Source organism: Pelodiscus sinensis, chromosome 5, assembly GCF_052426305.1.
Source record: "Pelodiscus sinensis isolate ZL-2025 chromosome 5, ASM5242630v1, whole genome shotgun sequence".
Classification (NCBI taxonomy): domain Eukaryota; kingdom Metazoa; phylum Chordata; order Testudines; family Trionychidae; genus Pelodiscus; species Pelodiscus sinensis.
In genome coordinates, this window is record NC_143056.1 from 748219 (window position 1) to 774345 (window position 26127).

Genomic DNA, 26127 nt, shown 5'->3' on the forward strand with positions numbered 1-26127 from the left:
CTGCTCTCTGCTCGGTAACTTTCTCTTTAGAGCCAGGCTCCTTGCTTTCGCTAATGCACTCGCATAGCAGAGCCTGGGCTCCCAGCCCGGTTCTCTGCACACAGAGCAGGGGTGGGACACGGACTGCCGAGGCGTCCAGAGCGTAGCTATTTCCTCCAAATACAATATGTGAGGCTGTGGGAATGCTTAGGCTTGGCAGCAGCATGAACTCTCTGATCTGCAAATCCTATTACAGGAGTCTGCTTTTTGAAAGGCTGTTCTGTTTGGTGGATTCATACAAAATGGTGTCGGAATTAGATTAAATTGCCTGTAATGATTACTTCTGCTTTGCTCAGTTCTTACATCTGCACAAATGTCACCCAACATTTATTGCTATTACAGATTGTACCAGGGAAAAGAACTTTTCAAAGGGTGCTACACACAATGTATGTTTATTCCAATTTTTGTTACCGTGAGAGGTGCCTATCCACAGCTCGGGCAACTTTGATAATATTTCCCCACCAAGCCCGTTAGCAGACCTATTTATTACTGGCCTGGATCAGAGAGAGCGTATCATGTTGTCATTCGGATTTCACCAGCCAACAAATGTGAACTCCACCAGCAGTGTTACAGGCTTGCTATGGAGTCACAGACAGGCCCTCGAGCACTCTGTCCATCTCACTGCCTTGGAAAACTTGCCTTTGTGATAGCTAGCCCCTTACACCAGAAATCCCAACAGTCTTCAGGGTGCTCCCTGTCCCGCATCACCGCCCCAGGTCAAGTGCAGCCTAGATCTCTTCCTGTAGAGAATAGGAATTGAGAGGTAGCCATGTTAGCCTGGTCTTGCTAAAGCAAAAGTGAGTGTTTGTAGCTAGTCCTATGCTTAACTGACTGATGCTCTATTCATTAGGAACAAAGAAAGAAGAGAGAAGTTTACCAGGTTAAAGCAGGTAACTCCCTCCCTATAAGTGAGTTACAGCCTGAGGTTTCGAAAAGTAACAGAAGCTGTTGTAATGGGCAAGCTCTGTGTGTCTTCGAGGGCTACCCCAGGCGAAGGAGCTGGGGATCCCGCACTTCTGCTTAGATCGCTGGCTCTTGTCTAGAGGCTACAGGCTGTCTTTGCTGAGCCAGAGAAGACATTGCTCATGGTGAATCAGCAGTTTGTGTTTCTTTGCTGACCCGGGGGGGTTAGCGCTTCAGAGCAAACCCTCAGCTAGAACCTCGCGGTTACAGCAGGTGTAAGTGAGGTGAATGGAGGCAGCAACTCCCAAGCATTTCATAAAGTCCAAACGCTAACAACACTGACCGGCAGGGACCAGGCATTTGTCAGTGCCCAGTGGGGCTGAGGGGCTTGGCCATGACCTGGCACCTAGTTTGCCAGCCCCCATGTACAAAGCACAGATGCACACACCTACACGCTGTACAGAAGCCCCATGCCTACAGACGCGGGAGGATTCTGCCCCTCCAGCTTTGTGTTGTTCCCTGACATAAAGGTCTTCTCTGGTGGCTGGACAGGGCCTCGCTCTCTAGACCCATCTTGCTGTGGGCAGCAGGCTGATGGGCCTCAAAGGACACTGTGCACACCCAGCAGACTGGTGCAAGAGTAACCCATGCACTTAATAGGGAGCTAGCTCTTTAAGAGACCCTGGGGGTGGGGCGGGAGGTAGGAGTGAGTTGAGTGTTACTGTTGCGGGGCAGATTCAGCCTCCACCCAGAAGCTTCTGGAGTTGGGTCCAGTAGTTTGGGGTCAGACTTCCTGAGCAAAGGGGAAGAGGGAAAGCATCACGTGATAATTATCTGACAAAGATTTGGGGGTCACGATGTGTAATCAGCTGAAGATGAGTTCTCAGGAGGACCCTGTGGCCAAGATGCGTTCTTGGGTAGATACACAGGTGGGTCTGGGAGGTGGTTATTTTACATCAGTTTCTGGCCCGTATGTGACCGCACCGGAGCGCTGTGCCCAGTGGTGTTATTCAGAATTCAAGAAAGGCATTGAGCACTGAAGAGGCTTCAGAGAAAGGCAGGAGAATGACTGACAGTTTAGAAAACCTCCTACAGTCATAGACTCAGGACTCCATCTACTTAGCTTAACAAAAGGGTGATCCGGGGTGACTTAATCACACTCCCGAAGTGCAGTGTGAGGAGCAGAAATCTGAGAATGGATGTCTCTTCACGCAAGCAAACAAAAAACTATAATAATGCCCCATGCCTGGAAGTTCAAGCTAGACACGTTCAGACTGGAAAGAAGGTGCAGTTTTTAATGGCGAGGTTAATTAACTCTGGGGACAACTTGCCAAGAGTCACGGTGGATTGTCCCTCCCTGTCACTTGAAACATCCAGATTGGCAGCTTTTCTGGAAGAGCCGCTCTCGTCCCACGTCTCCAGCCTGTGCTGTTCAGATGATGACAATGGTGCCTTTGGCCTAGAACCCGAGTCTGTGAATTGCTGCCATGAATGGCCTGGCCCATGTACCCTGGTCTGGCAGGCAGTGCATCTCACACAGGTGATGGGACTGGTGAAATCACCATGTTCCTTTCTCATGCTGTCTGGGTGTCCCACTCTGCCGGGTGCTCAGAGTCTCTCGCGATGCACTGTGCATGGCTGGGGAAGAACAAAGTTTGCTGGTTCCCAAGCTGGCCTGGCTCCTCCCCGTGATGATATGGCTGGCTGAGGAGAAGTGCTCTCATTGTCTTTGAAAGACTCCATAAAATTAGCGCATAAACGTACATTCCTTCATTCATTCGCCTTGCTCCAGATTCATGTAGTAATATTGGGTAGCCTCACTGGGTTTGCATGGCATGTGTTTGGGGAAGATTAGCATGTCCCCTTTCCAGAGCTCTGCCACAGACCCTTTGCCTATATCCCTGTTCCCTATTCCCATCCCCATTCCCTCCTCCTCCTTCTCAGCAGGCCCAAATATACCTGTGGTGCACACCCCTCGCCCCTCCTGCCCCCCCACCCACAGCTTATAGCCATGGTCCGTTTTGGAGGGTCACGAGTCTGGGTTTTCATCTCACCACGTGTGTACCCCACAGGAGAGGTGAGGAAGGAGCTTCTGCTCTGTCTGATGCCAGGTTTTTCTTTGGCTTTTAGTATTTCTTATTCCCCACTCACCACGCTCCTTTGCCCCTCCTAAAGGGGTGCCTGGCCTTGGCTTGAGAGAGAAGCCCGGGACATATACACCCCCACAATAACCCTGAAACACTTCAACTGTTCTTCTCCACTCCCATTTTCCTAACGCGCCCATCTGGCCAGGCAGAAGCAACACCCAGAGTGTTGTGTGTCCACATATTAGTGTACAAGATGAGCTGGCTGTGCCAGAGCCTGGTGCTTCTAGTGCTCCCTGCTTCATCCTCAACCTCAGAAACCTTCCGAGGAAAGGCCTTTCGTCACAACTCTACATTTCTGTGGAATGTTCCAGGTTCGAGGATCAGCGTTTTCAAAAAGATCAACAACAACATTTTTGTTGGAAAATTCCCAGTCAGCTCTAGGGCCTTGCCTACACTGGCATGTTTTGTCACCAAAACAGTGAGAACGTTCACACTGCAATGCACCTTTTGTCAAGAAAAACACCCATTTTTGGCAGCAAAAAAACCTTTCTCCCCTGTGAGAGACGTTTGTCTTTTCCTCTCCTGTGATGGGGTGTACCAACTCTGCACTGGACAGGGGGGTGGAGGATAGGTTTATTGGGTGGAGCAGGCCCCTCCCCCATGGCCCTGCTGGGCATGCTCGCACTGCAGCCCTGGTATAAAGGCCAGAGAAGCTGGTCGGTTGGGACTGGTCACTGGAGAAGGAGCTCCTATCCTAACCCAGGAGCAGCAGCCCGAGGAGCAGCCTGAGCCAGCAGGAGCCACAGCCCACGAGAGCCGCAGCCAGCAGAGCCACAGCTGGAGAGCAGCCCGAGCCAGAGGGAGCAGCAACCCCTGGAGCATCAGCCTGATGCCAAACCACACCCTACGCAACCGGACAGGGGTTGGAATTAGCCCAAGAGCAGGGGGCCGGAAGGCACCTGGTGAGCTTGGCGAGATTTGGAGGAATTCCCTGCTGAGCTGAGGGTTGGGAACTTGCCCACCACCAACAGGGCGCTGGGCTGGGGCCCGGTGACCCCCACCCCTGTGAATTCCAAGTAGGGGGAGCATGATCTGTTATATGGACTAGGCTGCTGGGCCTGACATTGAATGACTAGGCCGCTGGGCTGGACTGACCAGAGGCTGGGGCTGGGAGGCAGACTAAGCCACCAGGGACTACTGGTGAGGGGCTGGTTCACGGGGCGTGACCCCTCAGAAGAGGTACGGGGCAAGGAGCCCCATCACACCTCCATTTATTGTTGACTCTGCTGTTTGTTTTGTCAAGAGAGCGGCTTCCACCAGTATTTCACAATGTCTGTCCTAATGGCTGTGCTCAGTGTGTTGTGATCCCTGCTGCCCTGCAGGCAGACACCCCTCCCCTTTCAAAGCTCTGGAAAGTATCTGACAGCTGAGTGAGCTGCTCTGTTTGGGGAAAAAACAAAGAGCTAATCATTGGAGTGCTCCTGTTCTACCCTGCTAGTCACAGACAGGCAGCTGCTGCAAGGGGAGGGCTGGAGAGACAGCTGTGTTGCTTGGACATTCCTCAGCACGGAGAGCTCAAAAGAGCACTACACTACGGGATGCATACTCACAACGCTTGCTTTATCTGTCAATAGGGAGCTAGCAACGTGGCCATGAAATGTTGACAATGGGAGACAGGAAAACCAGCTTGACCGTTTTTCACTTTTGGTGACGTTTGCATGTCGACAGCGCTTTAGTCGCCAAACCTTCCCAGTGTAGACATAGCCTGATACAAAGTCACATCCTCCATGGGAAAATCCTTCCATACTGTTACTGCTTCCTGCCATCCAGGGCTGCCATCACGATGAAGAGAAGGAGCACACAACCGAGCAGCAAGTCATCCCGCTTCAGGGTTAAGGGAGAGGAGCCATCATGGTGTGAGGTAGTGTGGGTACCTTGCCGGTTGCTGGGCTTGGGCTGTGGGTGACCCCCACTGGCTGCAGTCTGCACCACGGCCCAGCCGAGTAGCTGATGGAATAAGGAGGTAACCTGTTCTACCGGTTACCTCCCAGGGAGCGGAACAAAGGAAGGAAGGCAGAGTGGAGCCCTGGCTGGAGGGCAGGGCTGGAAGTTGGGCAGTTTCTGTCTGGTATGATGGAGGAAGCATCCTAAGCAACAGGCTGGGATTTAGGGGCCCAGTCTCCCCCATCTCAAGGGGGGCTGAGGCATCCTAGGCCTGCCCTGGAACCAGATTACATCTGTGCTGTGCTGCATCCTGGAGAAGCAATAAACTTCCTCTGTTCTACTGGCTGGTGGAGTCTGTTCATGCCACTACGGGGGTGCAGGAGACGGGAAAACCCCAAGGCGCCGTCACACATGGTCACACCGACCTTGCAGAAAGTATTTTCAAATGTATCCAAACCACACCAACACAGCGCACATCTTAACAGGAGCTTGCTAAGGGCCTTAATGCCATGGAGTCACTCTGGATTTATCTCCGTGTAAATACAGTACCTGGGCAAGTCATGTTATAGAACCAAGTGTTATGTGCCAGGCACTTTACAGACCACACAGACCGCGGTGGCCCCAGCCACAAGGGGCTCCCAGTCTAATGCCCAAAGAGCATGGGAAAGAAAGAGAAGGGAGGCAGAGGAACCTGATAAAGGACAAGGGATACATCAGCATAAGGTGGGTTTACTCTTCCACACCTACATCATGAGGGTTTGGCTGAAAGGAAGGAGCAAGGCAGAAAGGGATCTAGGGGTCATAGTGGACCACAAGTTGAATATGAGTCAACAGTGTGATGCTGTTGCAAAAAAAGCAAATATGATTCTAGGTTGTATCAACAGGTGTGTTGTAAGCAAAACTCGTGAAGTCATTCTGCCGCTCTACTCTGCACTAGTTAGGCCTCAGCTGGAGTACTGTGTCCAGTTCTGGGCGCCACATTTCAAGAAAGATGTGGAGAAATTGGAAAGGGTACAGAGAAGAGCGACAAGAATGATTAAAGGTCTAGAGAACATGACCTATGAAGCCAGGCTTCATGAACTGGGCTTGTTTAGTTTGGAAAAAAGAAGATTAAGGGGGGACATGATAGCGGTTTTCAAATATCTAAAAGGGTGTCACAAGGAGGAAGGAGAAAATTTGTTCCTCTTGGTTACTGAGGACAGGACAAGGAGTAATGGGCTTAAAGTGCAGCAGGGGAGGTTTAGATTGGACATTAGGAAAAAATTCCTAACTGTCAGGGTGGTCAAATATTGGAATAAATTGCCAAGGGAGGTGGTGGAATCTCCCTCTCTGGAGATATTTAAGAACAGGTTAGATAGACATCTGTCAGGGATGGTGTAGACGGAGCTTGGTCCTGCCTTGAGGGCGGGGGGCTGGACTCGATGACCTCTCGAGGTCCCTTCCAGTCCTATTATTCTATGATTCTATGATTCTATGACTTGTGCTTTTTAATGATTATTTATTGAATAATTTCTTGCGGGTATCGTAGGAAGGTGAGTCTGCACAGGGCGTTAGATTCTGATACAAAACCCATTGAAGTCAAAGGAAAAACTCCAATGTAAGTCTAATGGGGCAGGCCCTTAGTGGAGGCAGCATCTAGAAGACACATAGGTGGAAAGACTTCTGAGGGCGAGAGCAAGGTGTGAAAAGGGACTTTACTGGCCACATCCACAGGCCTGGCTAAAGATTAATTATGGACTGGACCTGAAGGCAGGTGGGTTCCATGCTATGTTGGGGTGAGTGGGGAGGGAGTCTCACACCAGGAGGTGCCAAGGCAAGCAACCCTTTCCTATCAACCCGATAAGAAAAGGTTGAGTGGTCCAAGCTGCCTTTCAGTCTAGCCACAGACAGATGTGAATTCAGACAGGTGTGGATATCGGCAGTGCTATGGCAGCCACGTCCGGCCCACGCCAAGAGAGTCATGGGGAGTGAGGCAGCAGCTGTTCCTGGACCAACATCTCTTGGTGACAGTGACTAGCCTGATGCACTAGCTCAGACCGAGCCTTCTCCATTCAGATCGCTGCCATGACGCTCAGCTGATCTTCTAATTGTTTGGTGCTCTGGGCTTGCTGCTTCCCGGATGCAGTATGTGCACCTGTGCAAGGTGTCATGCAAACTAGGTCCTGTTCCTGCACACTCCGATGGAGGCAGTAATGGGGTTTCACCTAGCCTGGCAGGCAGCAAAGAGGCTGACAGCTGGTCTGACATGACTGGAGCCCACTTGGGAAGTTAATTACCCACAAAGCCACGTGCTCTCATTACTTGTCATTTAATGCTCGGAACAGTGACAATAAACGGTCGATATTATTTAATTTTGGCCACGTCTCATTATTCTCGCTGACTCTAAGCCACTCCAGGGCCAGTGACCCAAGGGATTTTCACTGTCAGGCACGTCCCTGCTCCCCACGCCGCTCACAGAGAACCCGGCAGCACCCAGCCCTGCTGGCTAACAGCTTGCTCCAGGGAACGAGCTGAAGCCCAGGGCTTGACAAGCGCTTGCAGCACCTGAGCGAATGGCCCTGTCGCTTCGGAGCCAGGAGCACTTTGTCTGCAGCAGTGTTAAAGTTGTGCCTCGCTGTCCGTTAGGGGCGTCCCAGGCACAGAAGACAAAGCAGAAGCCTGAAGTTCTTAAGCAGAGTCACTGACAGGAGCAAAGGCGCATTTCCACCACATAGCAATGGTGAAGCAGTCACAGCTGGCAGCCAGAGCGTGCTTCCTTACAAGCCAGCGGCTCGGCAAAGCGTCGCTGCTTGGGTGCGTAGGCAAGAAAAGCTAGCGCACATCACTGGCCACCCTTAGCAAGTGGCATGCACAGCCATGCTCTCCGGGGGCCACCTAGCCCAGACTTTAGGGCGCAGCTCTGTGGGAAGGGGGCTCATAGGGTGCCGAGTTGCCAGCTGCTTTCCCTGCCGCGTTGCCAGCCGTGCATCAGAGGGTGGTGCCGGGAGTCCAGTGTCGCAGTGAAATTGCCATGCAGACTCCAGCCCCGCCTCTGAGGCCAGTAAGGATCCTGACGCTGTCAGCAGCTGAGGGGTTTGTTACACTTGCTGCTCAGAAGTGGGCTGGGGAAAAAGTGTCAAGGCGCAAGCTTGTGGAGGAAGGCCAGTCCCAGTTTCTGGCTTTGCACTAAACTGTGCAACATTTACAGCTCTGTCTGCAGAAAGTTCAATGGGAGACTTGAGCTGAATGTCAGGGTCGCCCAAGAGCAAGTTGCAGTGAAGAGACTTTCTTTGGGGACGGAAATCCAGGGGAGCATTTGCATAACTACTGCGAAGAGAAAATGACATGTTTTCCGCTCCTCTGGTCAGCACCCATTTCCTCCTCTCTGGAATGACAAGAACGCGGTTAGTTGGCAGCCCTCTGGGCCGGTGCCTGACAATCGGGAAGTTTTGTAATCCCTCAGCACTAGCAGAAGGCATTGTGTTGTTCGCATCTTTCTGCCACAGAAGAAAGGAGAAAAGAAATTCAAACACAGAATGGGGAAAAAAGGGTAAATAGGCAAAGGGCAAAAGGAAACACAACACTTCCTTAGTTGTGTTGAGTGTCCCCTGCCTATTGGGTCCCTTTGCGATGCACTACTGGAATGGCTTAGACTGCATTTCTCTGCAGAGGGCATGCACGTGCGTGCACACACACATACACACACACACTTGTAATCAGGAGCGAAGAAGAGCTGAGCTTTCTCAGCTTTCCCCTCACCCCAGGAACCCGGCATGCAGCCATGTGCTTCTTTGGAGTGAATTCTCCTCCAAAAATGCTTGTTGCTGGAGCCAGGGCAGCTGTTACCCCGCATGAGTCATTGTTGCGACCCTCCCCTGCTCTGCGCCCTGCATCTTCGTTGGCAGCTGCGGAAAATGGGAGCAAAGTGGCTGCAAAACGCTGCCAGGCCAGAATGGCCACATGCTCACACTCCGTCTGCAGAGAAGGAATTGGCAGCCCGAGGTGCAGGGGAATCCGGCCCTCGTCCTGCTGACAGTGACCGCGGATCATAACTCCCGTGAAAATAAGCTGGATACGGCTTGCCCATCGCCTGCAGAGACACCCTGGAGCTTCCTGAGCGCCAGTAGCGAGGGGCGCAACGCGGAACGGAACAAGAGTCCTGCGAGCTCCCGCAGGGATGCTAATGCACCGTCCCACACAGGAGGGGCTGGAGCTGCCCCCCGAAAGAACACCTTACACTGTGATGATCTTTCAGTCAGTCCAGCTGATAACTGTAATGCCGCTATCTTCAAATTCGCCATGACTATTTTAAAGCAGGGTGGCTACGTCTACACTGGCCCCTTTTCCGGAAGGGGCATGTAAATTTCACTAGTCGTCGTAGGGAAATCCGCGGGGGATTTAAATATCCCCCGCGGCATTTAAATAAAAATGTCCGCCGCTTTTTTCCGGCTTTTAAAAAAGCCGGAAAAGAGCGTCTAGACTGGCCCCGATCCTCCGGAAAAAGTGCCCTTTTCCGGAGGCTCTTATTCTTACTTTGAAGTAAGAATAAGAGCCTCCGGAAAAGGGCACTTTTTCCGGAGGATCGGGGCCAGTCTAGACGCTCTTTTCCGGCTTTTTTAAAAGCCGGAAAAAAGCGGCGGACATTTTTATTTAAATGCCGCGGGGGATATTTAAATCCCCCGCGGATTTCCCTACGACGACTAGTGAAATTTACATGCCCCTTCCGGAAAAGGGGCCAGTGTAGACGTAGCCGGTGTGTTTAAGAGACAGCAAATCTCCCTTCCGCCTTGTTCTTGTACAGCCGCTGACCAGTCATTGGGTGTGGAGATGAGGGACTCAGCTCCAAGAGAGGAGGCAGTTTCTAGGAGAGTTTCTCTAGTCTAGGCTGTCACTGGTTAATCTCACCTGCTCTCCAAACAGCCTTGGGAAGAGGTAGGGACAGTCAGAGCAGCAGATGCCACACAAGCTGTGCTCACCATGCACAACGGTGGCTTGATCACATGCCCCCTTCCTGGGCAGAGCTGGGCAGAGCAGCATAAGAACATGAGAACGGCCAGACTGGGTCAGACAAAAGGTCCATCCAGCCCAGTGTCCTGTTTGCCGACAGCGGCCAGCACCAGGTGCCCCATAGGGAGGGATCACAACAGGGAATCCTCACCTGATCCCTCCCCTGTCATCTACGTCCAGAGAAACAGAGGCTAGGGACCCCATTCCTACCCATCCTGGCTAATAGCCATTGATGGACCCAACCTCCATGAATGTATCTAGCTCTTTTTTGAACCCTGTTAAAGTCCTAGTCTTCACCGCATCCTCTGGCAAGGAGTTCCACAGGCTGACTGTGCGCTGATTGAAGAAAAGCTTCCTTTTGTTTGATTTAAACCTGCTGCTTATTATGTTCATTTAGTGACCCCTAGTTCTTATATTGTGGGAATAAATGAATAAATTTTCCTTATTCACTTTTCTCACAAGTGTCATGATTTTACAGACTTCTGTCATATCCCACCCATAGTCTCCTGTTTTCTAAGCTGAAAAGTCCAAGTCTTTTTAATCTCTCTTCATACGGGACCCATTCCAAACCCCTAATCATTTTTGTTACCCTCTTCTAAACCTTTTCCAATACCATCATCTTTTCTGAGATGAAGCGACCACATCTGAATGCAGTATTCAAGATGTGGGCATACTGTGGTTTTATATAGAGGCAGTAAGGTAGTCTCTGTATTATTCTCTATCACTTTTTTAATGACTCCTAACATTGTTTGCTTTTTTGACTGCCGCTGCACATTGAGTGGATGTTTTCAGAGAGTTATTCACAATGACTCCAATATCTTTCTTTTGAGTAGTTGTAGCCAAATTAGTCCCCATCATATTATGTTGATAGTTGATTATTTTTTCCAATGTGCATTGCTTTATATTTATCAACATTAAATTTCATTTGCCATTTTGTTGCCCAATCACTGAGTTTGGTGAGATCTTTTTGAAGCTCTTCACAGTCTGCTTTGGTCTGAACTATCTTGAGCAGTTTGGCATCATCTGCAAATGTTGCCACCTCACTGTTTACCCCTTTCTCTAGATCATTTATATATAAGTTGAATAGAATGGGTCCCAGGACAGACCCTTCCTTGGGGGACCCCACCTCTCTCCACTGGGAAAACTGACCATTTATTCCTACCCTTTGTTTCCTGTCTTTTAACCAGTTCTCAATCCACGAGAGGCTCTTCCCTCTTCTCCCATGACAACTTACCTTACTTAAGAGCCTTTGGTAAGGGACCTTGTCAAAGGCTTTCTGGAAATCTAAGTACACTATATCCACTGGAGCCCCCTTGTTCACATGTTTGTTGACCCCCTCAAAGAATTCTAGCAGATTAAACTTAAAAAACAGCAAATAGTCTAGTAGCTCTGTAAAGACTCACAAAATATGTAGATGGTATCAAGAGCTTTCATGGGCACAACCCACTTCTTCGGTGCCCACGGAAGCTCATGATATCATACACATATTGGCTACGTCTACACTTGCACCCTTTTCCGGAAATGCTTAAAACGGAGCAGTTTTCCGTTATAAGTATTTTCAGAAAAAGCGCATCTACATTTGCAGGATGCTTTTCTGGAAAAGCACTTTTTCCGGAAAAGCGTCCGTGGCCAATGTAGATGCACTTTTCCGGAAAAAAGCCCCCATCGTCATTTTCGCGATCGGGGCTTTTTTGCGGAAAGGACTACTGTGCTGTCTACACTGGCCCTTTTCCGGAACAGTTTTTTCAGAAAAGGACTTTTGCCCAAATGGGAGCAGCATAGTTTTTCCGGAAAACCACTGACAATTTTACAGTAGATTGTCATTGCTTTTCCGGAAAAGCAAGCGGCCAGTGTAGACAGCTGGCAAGTTATTCCGGAAAAGTGGCTGCTTTTCCGGAATAAGTGGCCCAGTGTAGACACAGCCATTTTGTTAGTCTTTAACATGCTACCAGACCATTTGTTGTTTTTTAAGTTTTTCCTGTTACAGACTAACTTGGCTACCCCTCTGAAGCTCTAGCAGATTAGTAAGGCAGGATTTCCCTTTACAGAAACCGTGTTGACTTTCCCCCAGAAAATTATATTCATCCATGTGTCTGACAATTTTATTCTTACTAATTTCAACTCATTTGCCCAAAGCTGGCATCAGAGTGACTGGTCTGTAATTGCCAGGATCACCTCTAGAGCTCAGAGGATTTAGACATGGCTTCTGTTTGCTGTGAAGGAGGCCCCTGACAGAGTCCCCTTAAGTGTCCTGGGACTCTCAACCCTAGGCATGGCTCTCAAGCCAGCTGGACACAGGTAGCTGGTTCTCACTAGCTGCCCAGCACTGAGTAATGGCTCATCAGGCCAAGTGTGTTTCAGGCCCGACCCACAGACCAGAACTGAACAGTGGAATTGGCCCTCTCCCCTTGCAGACTCAGGCCCCGGCCACCCACCCCCTTGGTGATGCAGCAAGAGGAGGCCCGGAAGCACATGTAGGGTAGGAATCCTCTGCGTGTGTCCACTGTCATAGCTCTGTGGCAGTCGGGGGAGCTGCTGCTGTGGCTCTGCTCAGGCATCCACACTTGCAATCTGCAGTTGCCAAGACGTAACAGGCCCCTCCTCTGCCACAGCCACCAGCCCTGTGGCCATTGGTCTTCCATCCCCCCTTTATAGAGCTGGCCAGCTTCCATCTTCCTTCACTAGGGGGCTGCCGCCCTTCTGCAGCTGGGCCCCTGTTCTCTCCTCCTCCTTCCCGGGCATGGACAGGTGGCGAGCCCCCGTCGGCCCTGAGTCAAGGGCAAATACTCAGGATCAGACAGGAAATGGGCAGGTCCCTGAAATCCTGGCAGCACTGGTCACTGGTGGGTGTGGAAAGAATTAACTGGGGGGGAGACACACGCACACTAGCAACGAGCCTACGGTCAGAACGTGAGGCAGGGTCAGAGCAAGATGAGCTGGTGGGGGCCCTGTGCCCAGAAAGGAATCAGCAGGAGCTCTGGTGCTAGAGGAAAGGGATCTGCGCATTTTGGGGACACGGGGAAGGTAAGTAACCATGGCAACAACTCGCACCTGGATGTGGTGGAGTCTGTATCACTTGACGTTTAAGTCGCAGCTGGATGTGTCTGTTCTATCTCCCCCCCCCCCCCCCCCCGAGGTGCAGGAAGCCCTGGGAGAGGGCCTCAGGCTGGGCTAGGCTGGAGTCAGGCTACACAATGCCACCATTCCCCTTGGCTCTGCAACCCACGGGAAAGCCTGCACTGGGCACTGAGAGACCTGGGAATTGGGGGGGCTGGGGCGTGGAGGGGTTCCCCTTCCCTGCTTCTTTCCTGGACTTCAGGCGGGGGGATACCTTCTATTTGGAGACGAGAGTGGGGCAGCGAGGTGGGGATGGGATTCCCCACCTGATTCACACCTCAGGCAGGCAGGAGTGCATGGAGCCAGCTCCCTGTACAACTTGTGGGAGGGGAGAACTGGGCCCCAGTCTCCAATCCCCTCTGGGAACCGCACCTCACAGGGCTCATAGGACACAGTGCACAACTCCCTCCGCAAAGCCTTCCTTGGCCCCGTGAGCGCCCTGACGCTCTCCAGTGCTGGCTGGCGACAGCTCTAGGAATGGTATCAGAACCGCATGATGACAGGGCAGGTGCCCCTGCTAAAAAGGACTGTGCTTCTGGTTGCAGTGCTCTGAGACCTGCCTCATGCACCCTGCAAACACTGCGAAGCTGCCAGCTCTCCTGTTAGGCCCCCAGTGCAGAGCCAGCTGGGCTATCCAGCCTGGGGAGCAGATCAGAGGGGGCCACAGGCACTGGGCAGAAGAGTTAAAAGGGCCCATGGGCGATGGGCGGCAGAGCCGGAGGGGCCCACGGGCGCCAGGCGGCAGAGCCGGAGGGGCCCACGGGCACCAGAGCCGGAGGGGCCCACAGGCGGCAGAGCTGGAGGGGCCCATGGGCACCGGGCGGCAGAGCTGGAGGGGCCCACGGGCCCCGGGCTGCAGAGCGGAGGGGTCCATGGGCCCAGGGCACCAGGCGGCAGAATCGGAGGGGCCCACAGGCGGCAGGTAGCACTCGCTAGACAAGGGGCATGGGTTCCAAACCCAGTCAAATTGAGAGAGGCTGGGGACAGGTCTTTATACAAAGACCTATCCCCAGCCTCTCTCAATTTGACTGGGTTTGGAACCCATGCCCCTTGTCTAGCGAGTGCTACTTAGTTTATGGCAAATCCCTCTGTCATAAACAGTTCCACCAGTCCATTGTCCTTGATTCGCATAATCAGGGTAACAACACTTTTATCCCCCCTGCCTCAATAACAGAGAGACTAGGGATCCCACAGTGGCCAAAGTGACAATTTGGGCTGCTGTGAGCACATACTAGACAGGGTGGGTGTGTCTATGCAAATTGGGCTCAGCCCCTGAAGTCTCTTTGTACCACTTGCCACAGTTCACCACCAGATGTCAGGATAGAGTTTACCCTGACCCCGCTTACATCTATAATACACAAGTCATGGTGATATAAAATAGCTTCCAGTCTCTTTCATATTCTATTGTCTTAATTTTTCCTTAACAAATTGTATTTACATTTCCTTCTACAACTAGGCCAAAACCAAGCCATGCTATCTCAGTGAGAAAACTGCCAACACATCCCAAGTGCCTTCCACACCCACCTGCTCCAAGTACAGGAAAGTCAGTTACATAGGTTTTTACTATTGAATCTCATTGATAATCATCAAAACTATACTCTGTAGACTATGCATTTCAGACTAACATATGAAACTAGAACTGAAGGAATCAAAAACCGTTAGAGAACATTATTTTCAGTCAAACCTGACAACTTTTGATATTATAAGTTTTTAACTATCTTCAGGGAAAAGAAGCAAAATCAGCTTCTGCTATTAGCCCCTCTGTACCTTGAAGATCAGATATTCATGCTTCCTGTAGCGTCTGACTGCGTAGGGGTTGTTAAAGCTCATAAAATTAGCAATAGCTACTATATGATCAAATCTTGGTATTAAAGATAAACTGCCTTTACATGTTGCCTCTTCATTGGCTCTGCTGGTCTCGTACTGTAGTGAGCTTTCGCTACACAATTTATATTCCGAAGTTGAATTTCTATCTTCTGCTATGCTCCTTAAAGAGCAGCACATTTAAGTTCTGCTCTGTATGAGAACTCAGGACAGAGATAGAGCTGCAGCTCTCCATAAGTATGGCTCCTGCTGAGAGCTGCTGTCATTTGCTCTTCTCATACTAATTATTCTCCAGGCAGATGATGCTCTAATTTTGTCACATATGCAGGACTGCTCCTGTGTGTGCGTAATGGGCTCCATCCTGCCAGGGAGGGCACTAAGAGCACTAAGCTTGAGCTAGGGGCAGGCTCTGAAATCGGGGCTGTCTCAGAGACGTCTGCACAGCAAATGCTGCAAAGGAGACACATCCACCCTGAGGTGATCAGCTCCGTTCACACCAGTCCTACAGTTGACAGGGAACTGCTTTTGCTGTTCTCTATACCCCGGGTGCTACAGTTTCCACTACATGCATCTGATGAAGTGGGCTTTGCCCACAAAAGCTCATGATCTAATAAATGGGTTAGTCTCAAAGGTGCCACGGGACCACTTGTGGTTTCACCTGATTGGACAGCTCATCAGGCCCTTTGCCAGGGATGTGGGGGAGTGGGTTCCTGCCTTTTTCCTGCTCTTCTCAGGGAGGGCTGGGGACCAATGACTCCACCTCTCAAGCCAGCCCCTTTGCCCTTGTGGAGAAGTCTTACAAGAGAGGTGAGCAATGCCCGCTGCTCTCGTCCCTGGAGCCCCAAGGGCTAACCCGGAAATGCTCTGTGTGGCAAAGCCAGCGCAGCCGAGGTTCCGCCGGCACCCAAAAGTCAGGCACAGCAGACAGCCTGGCATGTGCCACTAAACAGAAACAGTCGATCCACTCTGGATCCACAGACAGGGCGAGATGAAAACGGGATTGGCACAGAGGGGAATGAATCAGCATCCTTTGCATTTTAGAGCCCTTCAAGTTAAGGTTCTGCTGCACCTGCCAAGCCAACGTCTGCGCTCACTTGTGGGTGATAATTGCACCTAAAACAAGGCGTTGCCATGAGCAGTCACAAAATCTGCCTGTACAAACTGCTGTAGGAACACAGGAAAATAGGGGGTAATAAATGCACCTAGAGACACTTTGCATGGCTTATCTAGCATGTGGCTCTTCTGAAAGTTATGCCCTTAATATTTATTTCAGTGTTTCTGACAAACTATGTATGTCAGAATTTATAATATAGTGGTGCACCTCTCTCCTAGAACTGGAAGGGACCTTGAGAGGCCATGGAGCTCAGTCCCAAACCCTCATGGCAGGACCAAGTACCATCCCTGACAGATTTGCCCCAGATCCTTGAATAGCCCCCTCAAGGATTGAGCTCACAAGCCTGGGTTTAGCAAGCCAATGCTCAAACCACTGAGCTATCCCTGCCCCCAATAGAAGATGCTAACTAGTCCAGTACAGGCAGATTCCTTCAGCCCTCTGGTGTTTTACTTCTGGGCTTTCCAGAAATTAATTAAAAAACAAGTATGGCAGCTTGGAGAGGTATGAAAGTGTTCAGGACTAAAATAAGATCACAACATTTATTTAACCTATAATCTTAGGCAAATGTGAGACCAGGTCCCCAGAGTTGGAGACAAGTGCGGAGTAATTCATATTTGAATATAGATTAAATTTTGTTTGCTTAACTTGATAAGCGGAAATTTTCATTCTGGGTTTTGAAAGACATGCACAGACAATTTTCAAAATGGACTGGCTAATTGGTTCAAAGTCAGGAAGCACAGAGTAGAAAGAGAAATCTAATAAAGAATTGTGTAATAAATAATGAATTATTAACAACTTTCTCAGCCTTGTATATTATCATCACATACACAGTGTTACAAAAACACATATTCCTGGGGTGTCTCAAGAGTTAAAATATATGGGGAGGAGGGAACAGTAAGTAATATTATGGTTGAGTTTTTAAACTCATTTAAGAGATATAAAGTTGTGAGTCAGGCATTGCTGGAACTCACTGCATGGCATGTATATAGCTAATGATTTGTATCATTGTTATACAACAAGCCATTGGTCTGCAGGGTGATGTTGAGTTGTGGGATGAGGATTATTCTGTAAGAGGTCCCCGTTTAAGGCCATGAAATGACATGTAACGCTACAAGAGCAGCAACATATGATTTACATAGTGACTAGATCGTGGGCCATCCTCTGGTGTCCAATGGCTCAGCCCCATTGGTTCCAATGGGCCTTGTCTGTTCCAACTTAGGGTATGTCTACACTACAAAGTTAATTCGAACTAACAAACGTTAGTTTGAATTAACTTTGATAGGCGCTACACAGGCAAACCGCTAGTTCGAACTTAATTCGAACTAGCGGAGTGCTTAATTCGAACTAGGTAAACCTCATTCTACGAGGACTAACGCCACCCAGAGATCCTCGGCAGGTTTCAGTTGGATTCCCTGCTGAGGGAGTGGTGGGCCATTCCACCACGCACAGGGCCCTGGACAGGGGTCCGGTGGAGTCGGGTGGGCCTGGGTCCCCCTACCGGGGCGCAAACCCCATGACTTGGCTCATTGGGCCGTTGGGCCCAGTCTGAAAGGGCCAGTGATTGACTTTGGTACTGACCCTAGCACCACCACGCCCCCTCGGGGGGGGGGGGGGGGGGGGGGGGGGGGGGGGGGGGGAAAGGACCGCTCCGTGACAGTGCCAATGACACCGCCAGGAGGGTCATGTTACACCCTTTTGCAATTTGTCCCACTAGCCCGCTGCTGTGGAAAAGGCCCTGGACGTTCTGCCAGCGAGAATGTCCAGACTTAGGGAAGGGACGGTTTGGCCGGCGCAAAAGACCCCCCCATGCCGCTGCAAGTGGGAAATCGGAAGCATGTTCTTAGAGTGCACTGGAAATCCACCTCCTGCCTCGCGTTAGAAGCCCAGGCGCAATCCCTGACAGACCCCAACCTCCCGCAGGTGCAGGTGTGGCCAGAGCCATCTTCATCACCCGCCTCAGACCTGGGCCGTCTGACCACGGAAGCAGCCCCTTGCATAAGTCAGAGCATGCACCGAGGGGAGTGGGCCGGTAGGAAGTGGGAGGGTTGGTATTGTTACAGCTCTGCCACCTCCATGCTTCTCACTTAGACGTTTTGCCTGTAGCCCTGTTCCCTCCCCCCATGTCACACGGACCCTGGGCAGGAGAGGCAGATGCTCTTTGAAGGTCCCTGTGGGAAGCTGGTTCACCACAGCCGCACCCCAGACTGGAATGTCTTGGTTCCCATTAGAAGCGGTGACTGGGGTGGATCTGCTGGCAGTGCCCCGACATTTGCAGGCCCTGGGAAGTCTGATTTCATACCCAGGTTTCCTTTTCATAAGCCACCACGTCCTGGTCTGGTCTGGTCACCACCCTGTGGGCAGCCTGGAATACGCCATCCCAGTTAGAGCAGTCTGGCGCCTCGCCTGGCAACGTCAGCCAGCCCGGCCCATACCACTGCCCGGCCAGGCCCCTCCCTTGGCTCTGCTCTGTGACTGGGCGGCTCCTTGCCTGCCAGCGGGCCCTCACCTCAGCTTTCAAACCATTTTCTTTCTACCCCGTAACAGGGGAGCCCATTGGAGCTCACTTGCTCACTGAGCACCCAGTGACTGCGCAGGACCACGGAGGCTGTTGCAGAGGGGTTTTCCTGACACTAACTTGCACACCACGCACCTCAGCTAACCTGTGAGTGTCGGCAAACAGCCGGAAACCTCCCCCACTGACAGTGCCAGGGCATGATACAGTCAGCAAAACAGGCGGCTCTAGCTGCCGGTGAAATGGGAAGCACTGAGACAAGCAAGTGCCTGTTGCTCATGCTGTGAGGGGAAGGTGGCTGTATTCGGGGCTGTCAGCTGTCAGATGCAGGTGTGTTTTCACTGTACTAGCTGCCATGCATGGGTCGCTCATGCAGCAGGCCTTGAGCAAACTGCCCAGGCCGCAGACTAGCTCGCTAGAGTGGGCACTCTGCTGAGTTTAGTGCCACCAAAGGACAGGACTAGCATCCAGCACACTCCTGAGCCATGCATGCCCACACCCATGAGCAATGGTACTGCCCCGCCCCCGCTGGACACAGACCCCTTGCTATACACGGACACAAACAAGTTACGTATCGCCCTCCGGCATGACCAGGTACCCCCCTTACCTTGCACAAGCTGGCTCAGTCACCTCTCTGGCCACTCTGGCGTCCTGACCTGAGCTTCAGGAGGGGCCCCTTTGGCCTTTGGGAGTGTGTTTACACATACTCTGGAATCGGGGTGCTGTAGTGCCACCCTCCTGCACTGCGCTGTTCAAATGCCCAGGAGTGCCGGCGGGTGTGCAGTGCCGGCTCTGTTCCTACCATGCCCAGCTCCCAGACCGTGAACCTGCAAGAGGCTCACAGCCTGACTCTTGCGAACTTTGCTTTACTTGGCAGGGCTCGACTTTAGTGCAGGCCTTATACTAGGGCCTCGGGCCTCAGGCTCTGAGTCTCTACACCACTGGGCAATCAGCCGTTGGCTTAGGGTGCAAAGTGGGCTGGGGAAGATAGTGCAGTAGGGCTCTGGTCCTCTGAAGAGTGAGAGAACCTCCAGTTGCCCTCAGCCACCAGATGGGAGGCAGGTCGTCGGGCCGCCGGTTGCCCCTGCCAGCTGAGGCGGACTAGGCTGGCCTCCGTGCTGGTGGGATATGCAAAAATTAATCGGGATGGTGGTAAGGGGTCCAGCCACAGCAGGCACTGCCCTTGAAGCATATTGTTCCCCTTTGTCCTTCAGTCTAGTAAGAGTCACACTGAGCAGCATCTTGCTTTGACCTCTCACTTGCTCTGCAAAACCTCTTGCAGGGTCAGAGTTCATTCCCCTCCCTGCAAGCTGCTGACTAAGCCAGTCTGCAATGTGGCTTTAACAGAAAACCAGCAAACAGGGCAGGTAGAGCCGTGTTCCTCCCCTGCTCACTACTGTTCAGTGTAGGGGAGTTAACTTTGCTTGCTGAGGGTCTATGGAAAGTGTGATAGACGCATGAATTAACTTATGAAAATGGATAAAGGAGTGTAGCTGGTGCCAAATCATAGCCTCACGGAACGTTGTGTTGGGGGCTCGAGGTAAACGTGCATCAGTAATAAAGCGGTTCCGCTTACCCATCCGCTCCTGGGTCGCTTGTTTCTTTTCTAGCAGCGCTAGTGAACTGCTGTGCTGGGTGCGCCATGGCCAGCCTTTTCCAGGGACAGGACCGTGGGTCTCTTCCCCTGTGCCATCATGACATCAGCCTGGATAGGCAGACTGGCTGAGTCTCCTCTTCTATCCCCTGCAGCCAATCCACTGCCTCCCACTGTGGGGCTGCATAGCTTCCCCGCCAGCTCCACTCCTCCCTGCCAGACATGGTGTGAGGTAGTGTTGGTACCTTGCTGGATGCTAGGCTGGGGCTGTGGGTGACCTCCACTGACTGCTGTCTGTAGCACGGCCCAGCAGGACAGGGGATGAGTCATTATGCAAGGGGCACCCAACCTGTCCAACCTGTTGCCTCCCAGTGGGAGAGACAAAGAAAGAAGTGCGAGGTCAGCCCCTGGCTGCGGGGCAGGGCTGGAAGGGATGTTGGGAGTTTCTGTCTGGTATCATGGAGGAAGCAGCCTAGGCAACGGGCTGGGATTTAGGGGCCCAGTCTCACCCATCTCAAGGGGGGCTGAGGCATCCTAGGCCTGCCCTGGAACCAGATAACATCTGTGCTGTGCTGTATCCTGGAGAAGCAATAAACTCCCTCTGTTCTACTGGCTGGTGGAGTCTGTTCATCCCATTACAGGGGTGCAGGAGGTGGGGGAACCCCGATGCGGCGTCACACATGGGTACGGCTGAGATTGTGCAGTACACAGCTGCAGCTTCCCTACTGCACACAGGATGCCATCTGCTATCCACCGTGTACTGCATACTGCCCCACACTTCATGGGACACTGCCCCTGCAATGCATGCAACACCAACCCACACTGCACACAACAGCACTGCCTCACTGCACAGGACACCATCCCTGTGCTGTCTGGGACATCACTCCCACACTGCACAGGATACCGCTACCATACTGCACAGTGCACCACAGCCACACTGCACAGAACACCATCCCTGAAGTGCACAGGACCCTGACCCTGCACAGGACAGACTCCGATCTACTTTTGTTTTGGAGGGACTTTTGCTCACCCACTTTGGATGAAGATGCAGAATGGATGTCCCCATGCATGGACATGAGACAGGCCATCAGTGTGATGGGCTATATCCATTATAGAACATGGCTGCCCAGCGATTTCATATGATAAGTTCCCTGAAGAGCCCAGCCAGGAGAGGTGGACATCTGAGCACCAGGGTCTCTAGCAGAGCCTTGTGTTGCCAGTGTCTGTAAGATGGGAGCTGGGTTTTATTAGCTCCCCTTCTCCCTCCAGTCTCTGTAACACTGGGGCTGGATCTACGCAGTGTTGGGGCAGTGCCTGCGAAGGCAGCATTGGATGGTCAATGGCTCATGAAGCTGGCGTGTGCCACACCCTGCACACAGCCTCTGGAGCGGTGCCAGTTCGTCCCACGTACCCCGGGGCGAATGGGCAGCCATTCCCAGTGCAGGCCCACTGAAGGGCCACACAGACACAGATCACAGCTGCTGGTCACAGGGTGCACAGGCCATTCCCATTCCTGTGCACACAGCATATGCTCCCGGAGGAGAGGGAGAGCAGAAAACAGTGCACTGGAATTCCCATTCCTGTGCACACAGCATATGCTCCCGGAGGAGAGGGAGAGCAGAAAACAGTGCACTGGAATTCATGCCTCTGACCGCTCCTGTTCCAGGGAGTTTGGAGAAAAGGAAACTTCTGAACCGTCCTCGCTGTCCCCTAATTCCGTCTGTCTGACACCAGCCAAATGCTGTTGTAGCTGGTGAATACTTGTCTCGTTTGGAAGGAGGGGGTTTGACCATATCCGGTGTGGGCCCTGTCCATTCTGGAGCAGGCACATTCCTTTCACAGTGGTGATTCATTTCTTAGACCATGCAAACGTCAGCACTGAGCTGTGATATTTATGGGAAGCATGTTTACAGTTCTGATTCCTTGGGGGAAATGACTGAAACAAAGGGAAACTAGTGGCCTTAAAGGGTGAATGATCACAAGTTACAGGAAACATGAAAAACTCATCTTGAAAACATGTTCACCTGCTGCTCCTTAGAGACAAATGAAAGGCAAAGATGCAGAGATTTTGCCTGTGACTCAGCCATTACCAGCACTGGTCAGGACCAAGTTCCCGCTGCTAAGGAATGGAAGAAGGGAGAACAGCAAAATAAAGACAATGGATTTCTGGAAGGCAGATTGTAGCAAACTCAGGCAGTTGGTAGGTAAGGTCCAGAGGAAGAAAGCCTAAGAGGAAAACGGTTGAAGAGAGTTGGCAGTTTTTCAAAGAGACATTATTATGGGCACAAGAGCAAACTGTCCCACTACAGGAAGTTTGGACAGGAAGGATGGCAGGAGACCAAGCTGGCTTTACCCAGAGATCTTGAATGATCTAAAAATCAAGAGGAGTCCACAAAAAGTGGAAACCAAGGCAAAGTACAAAGGATGAATATAAGCAAATAACATATATGGGTAAAATTAGAAAGGCCAAGGCACAAAATGAGCTCAAACTAGCTAGAGACAAAAAGGGTAACAAGAAAACATTCTACAAATACAATAGAACCAAGAGGAAGACCAAGCACCAGGATCATTATTCAATGAGAGGAGGGGTGGGAACAAAAGCAAAAAATGTGGAAATGGAAAAGGTGCTTAACAACTTCTTTGTTTCTGCTTTCACCAAAGAGCTCAGTGATTAGATACCTAAAATAATGACTACTGAGTTGGGATCAGAGGCTAAAAAAGGGGGGGGGGGGTTAAAAATTAGAAAAGTTACATGTCTTCAAGTCACCAGGGCCTGATGAAATGTAACCTAGAATACTCAAGGAGCTGACAGAGGAGGTGTCTGACCTTTAGCTATCATCTTTGAAAAGTCCTAAAAGATCATAGAATCATAGAATCATAGAATAATAGGACTGGAAGGGACCTCGAGAGGTCATCGAGTCCAGCCCCCCGCCCTCAAGGCAGGATCAAGCTCCGTCTACACCATCCCTGACAGATGTCTATCTAACGTGTTCTTAAATATCTCCAGAGAGGGAGATTCCACCACCTCCCTTGGCAATTTATTCCAATATTTGACCACCCTGACAGTTAGGAATTTTTTCCTAATGTCCAATCTAAACCTCCCCTGCTGCACTTTAAGCCCATTACTCCTTGTCCTGTCCTCAGAAACCAAGAGGAACAAATTTTCTCCTTCCTCCTTGTGACACCCTTTTAGATATTTGAAAACCGCTATCATGTCCCCCCTTAATCTTCTTTTTTCCAAACTAAACAAGCCCAGTTCATGAAGCCTGGCTTCATAGGTCATGTTCTCTAAACCTTTAATCATTCTTGTCGCTCTTCTCTGTACCCTTTCCAATTTCTCCACATCTTTCTTGAAATGTGGCGCCCAGAACTGGACACAGTACTCCAGCTGAGGCCTAACTAGTGCAGAGTAGAGTGGCAGAATGACTTCACGAGTTTTGCTTACAACACACCTGTTGATACAACCTAGAATCATATTTGCTTTTTTTGCAACAGCATCACACTGTTGGCTCATATTCAACTTGTGGTCCACTATGACCCCTAGATCCCTTTCCGCCATGCTCCTTCCTAGACAGTCGCTTCCCATCTTGTATGTATGGAACTGATTGTTCCTTCCTAAGTGGAGCACTTTGCATTTCTCTTTATTAAACCTCATCCTGTTTACCTCTGACCATTTCTCTAACTTGCTAAGGTCATTTTGAATTATGTCCCTATCCTCCAAAGAAGTTGCAACCCCACCCAGTTTGGTATCATCTGCAAACTTAATAAGAGTACTCTCTATCCCAATATCTACATCATTGATGAAGATATTGAACAGTACGGGTCCCAAAACAGACCCTTGAGGAACTCCACTTGTTATCCCTTTCCAGCAGGATTTAGAACCATTAACAACAACTCTCTGACTACGGTTATCCAGCCAATTATGCACCCACCTTATCGTGGCCCTATCTAAGTTATATTTGCCTAGTTTATCAATAAGAATATCATGCGAGACCGTATCAAATGCCTTACTAAAGTCTAGGTATATGACATCAACCGCTTCTCCCTTATCCACAAGGCTCGTTATCTTATCAAAGAAAGCTATCAGATTAGTTTGGCATGACTTGTTCTTCACAAACCCATGCTGGCTATTCCCTATCACTTTATTACCTTCCAAGTGTTTGCATATGATTTCCTTAATTACCTGCTCCATTATCTTCCCTGGGACAGACGTTAAACTGACCGGTCTGTAGTTTCCTGGGTTGTTCTTATTCCCCTTTTTATAGATGGGCACAATATTTGCCCTTTTCCAGTCTTCTGGAATCTCCCCTGTCTGCCATGATTTTTCAAAGATCATAGCTAAAGGCTCAGATACCTCCTCTATCAGCTCCTTGAGTATCCTGGGATGCATTTCATCAGGACCTGGTGACTTGCTGACATCTAACTTTCCTACGTGATTTTTAACTTGTTCTTTGTGTATCCTATTTTCTAAACTTACCCTCTCTCTGCTTGTATTCACTACGTTAGGCACACCTCCAGACTTCTCGGTGAAGACCGAAACAAAGAAGTCATTGAGCATCTCCGCCATTTCCAAGTTCCCTGTTACTGCTTCTCCCTCCTCACTAAGCAGTGGGCCTACCCTGTCCTTGGTCTTCCTCTTGCTTTTAATGTATTTATAAAAGGTCTTCTTGTTTCCCTTTATGCCTGTAGCTAGTTTGATCTCATTTTGTGCCTTTGCCTTTCTAATCTTGCCCCTGCATTCCCGTGTTGCTTGCCTATATTCCTCCTTTGTTAGTTGTCCTAGTTTCCATTTTTTATATGACTCCTTTTTTATTTTGAGATCGTGCAAGATCTCCTTGTTAAGCCAAGCTGGTCTTTTGCCATATTTTCTATCTTTCCTACACAGCGGAATTGTTTGCTTTTGGGCCCTTAACAACGTCCCTTTGAAATACTTCCAACTCTCCTCAGTTGTTTTTCCCTTCAGTCTTGCTTCCCATGGGACATTACCTACAAGTTCTCTGAGCTTATCAAAATCTGCCTTCCTGAAATCCATTACCTCAATTGTGCTGGTCTCCCTTCTACCTTTCCTTAAGATCATGAACTCTATTATTTCGTGATCACTGTCCCCTATACTGTCTTCCACTTTCAAGTTCTCAACTAGTTCCTCCCTATTTGTTAAAACCAAATCCAGAACAGCTTCTCCTCTGGTAGCTTTTTCAACCTTCTGAAACAGAAAGTTGTCTCCAATGCAGTCCAGAAACTTATTGGATAGCCTGTGCCTCGCTGTGTTAGTTTCCCAACATATGTCTGGATAGTTGAAGTCCCCCATCACCACCAAATCTTGGGCTTTGGATAGTTTTGTTAATTGTTTAAAAAAGGCCTCATCCACCTCTTCCACCTGGCTAGGTGGCCTGTAGTAGACTCCTAGCATGATATCACCCTCGTTTTTTACCCCTTTTAGCTTAACCCAGAGACTCTCTACACAGCTATCTCCTACATTCATCTCCACTTCAGTCCAAGTGTGTACATTTTTAATATACAAGGCAATCCCTCCTCCCTTTTTTCCCTGTCTGTCCTTCCTGAGCAAGCCGTACCCTTCCATACCAACATTCCAATCATGCGTCCCATCCCACCAGGTTTCTGTAATACCAATGATATCATAGTTGTATTTATTGGTTAGCAATTCCAGTTCTTCCTGCTTATTACCCATACTTCTCGCATTTGTATATAGGCATCTAAGATACTGATTTGATCTTGCCTCCCTGTTGTGCCCTGACCCTCCTTTCTCCTTCCCATTATAGGCCGTAGTCCCCCCCATTTCCAACCCATCTCCCAGTCCCGCACATGCAGCACTTACCTGTGGGCTTTGTTCACCTGCCCCCAACAAACCTAGTTTAAAGCCCTCCTCACAAGGTTAGCCAGTCTGTGTCCAAACAAGGCCTTCCCGCTCCTGGAAAGGTGAACTCCATCTCCGCCAAGCAGTCCTTCCTGGAAGAGCACCCCGTGATCAAGGAAGCCGAATCCCTCC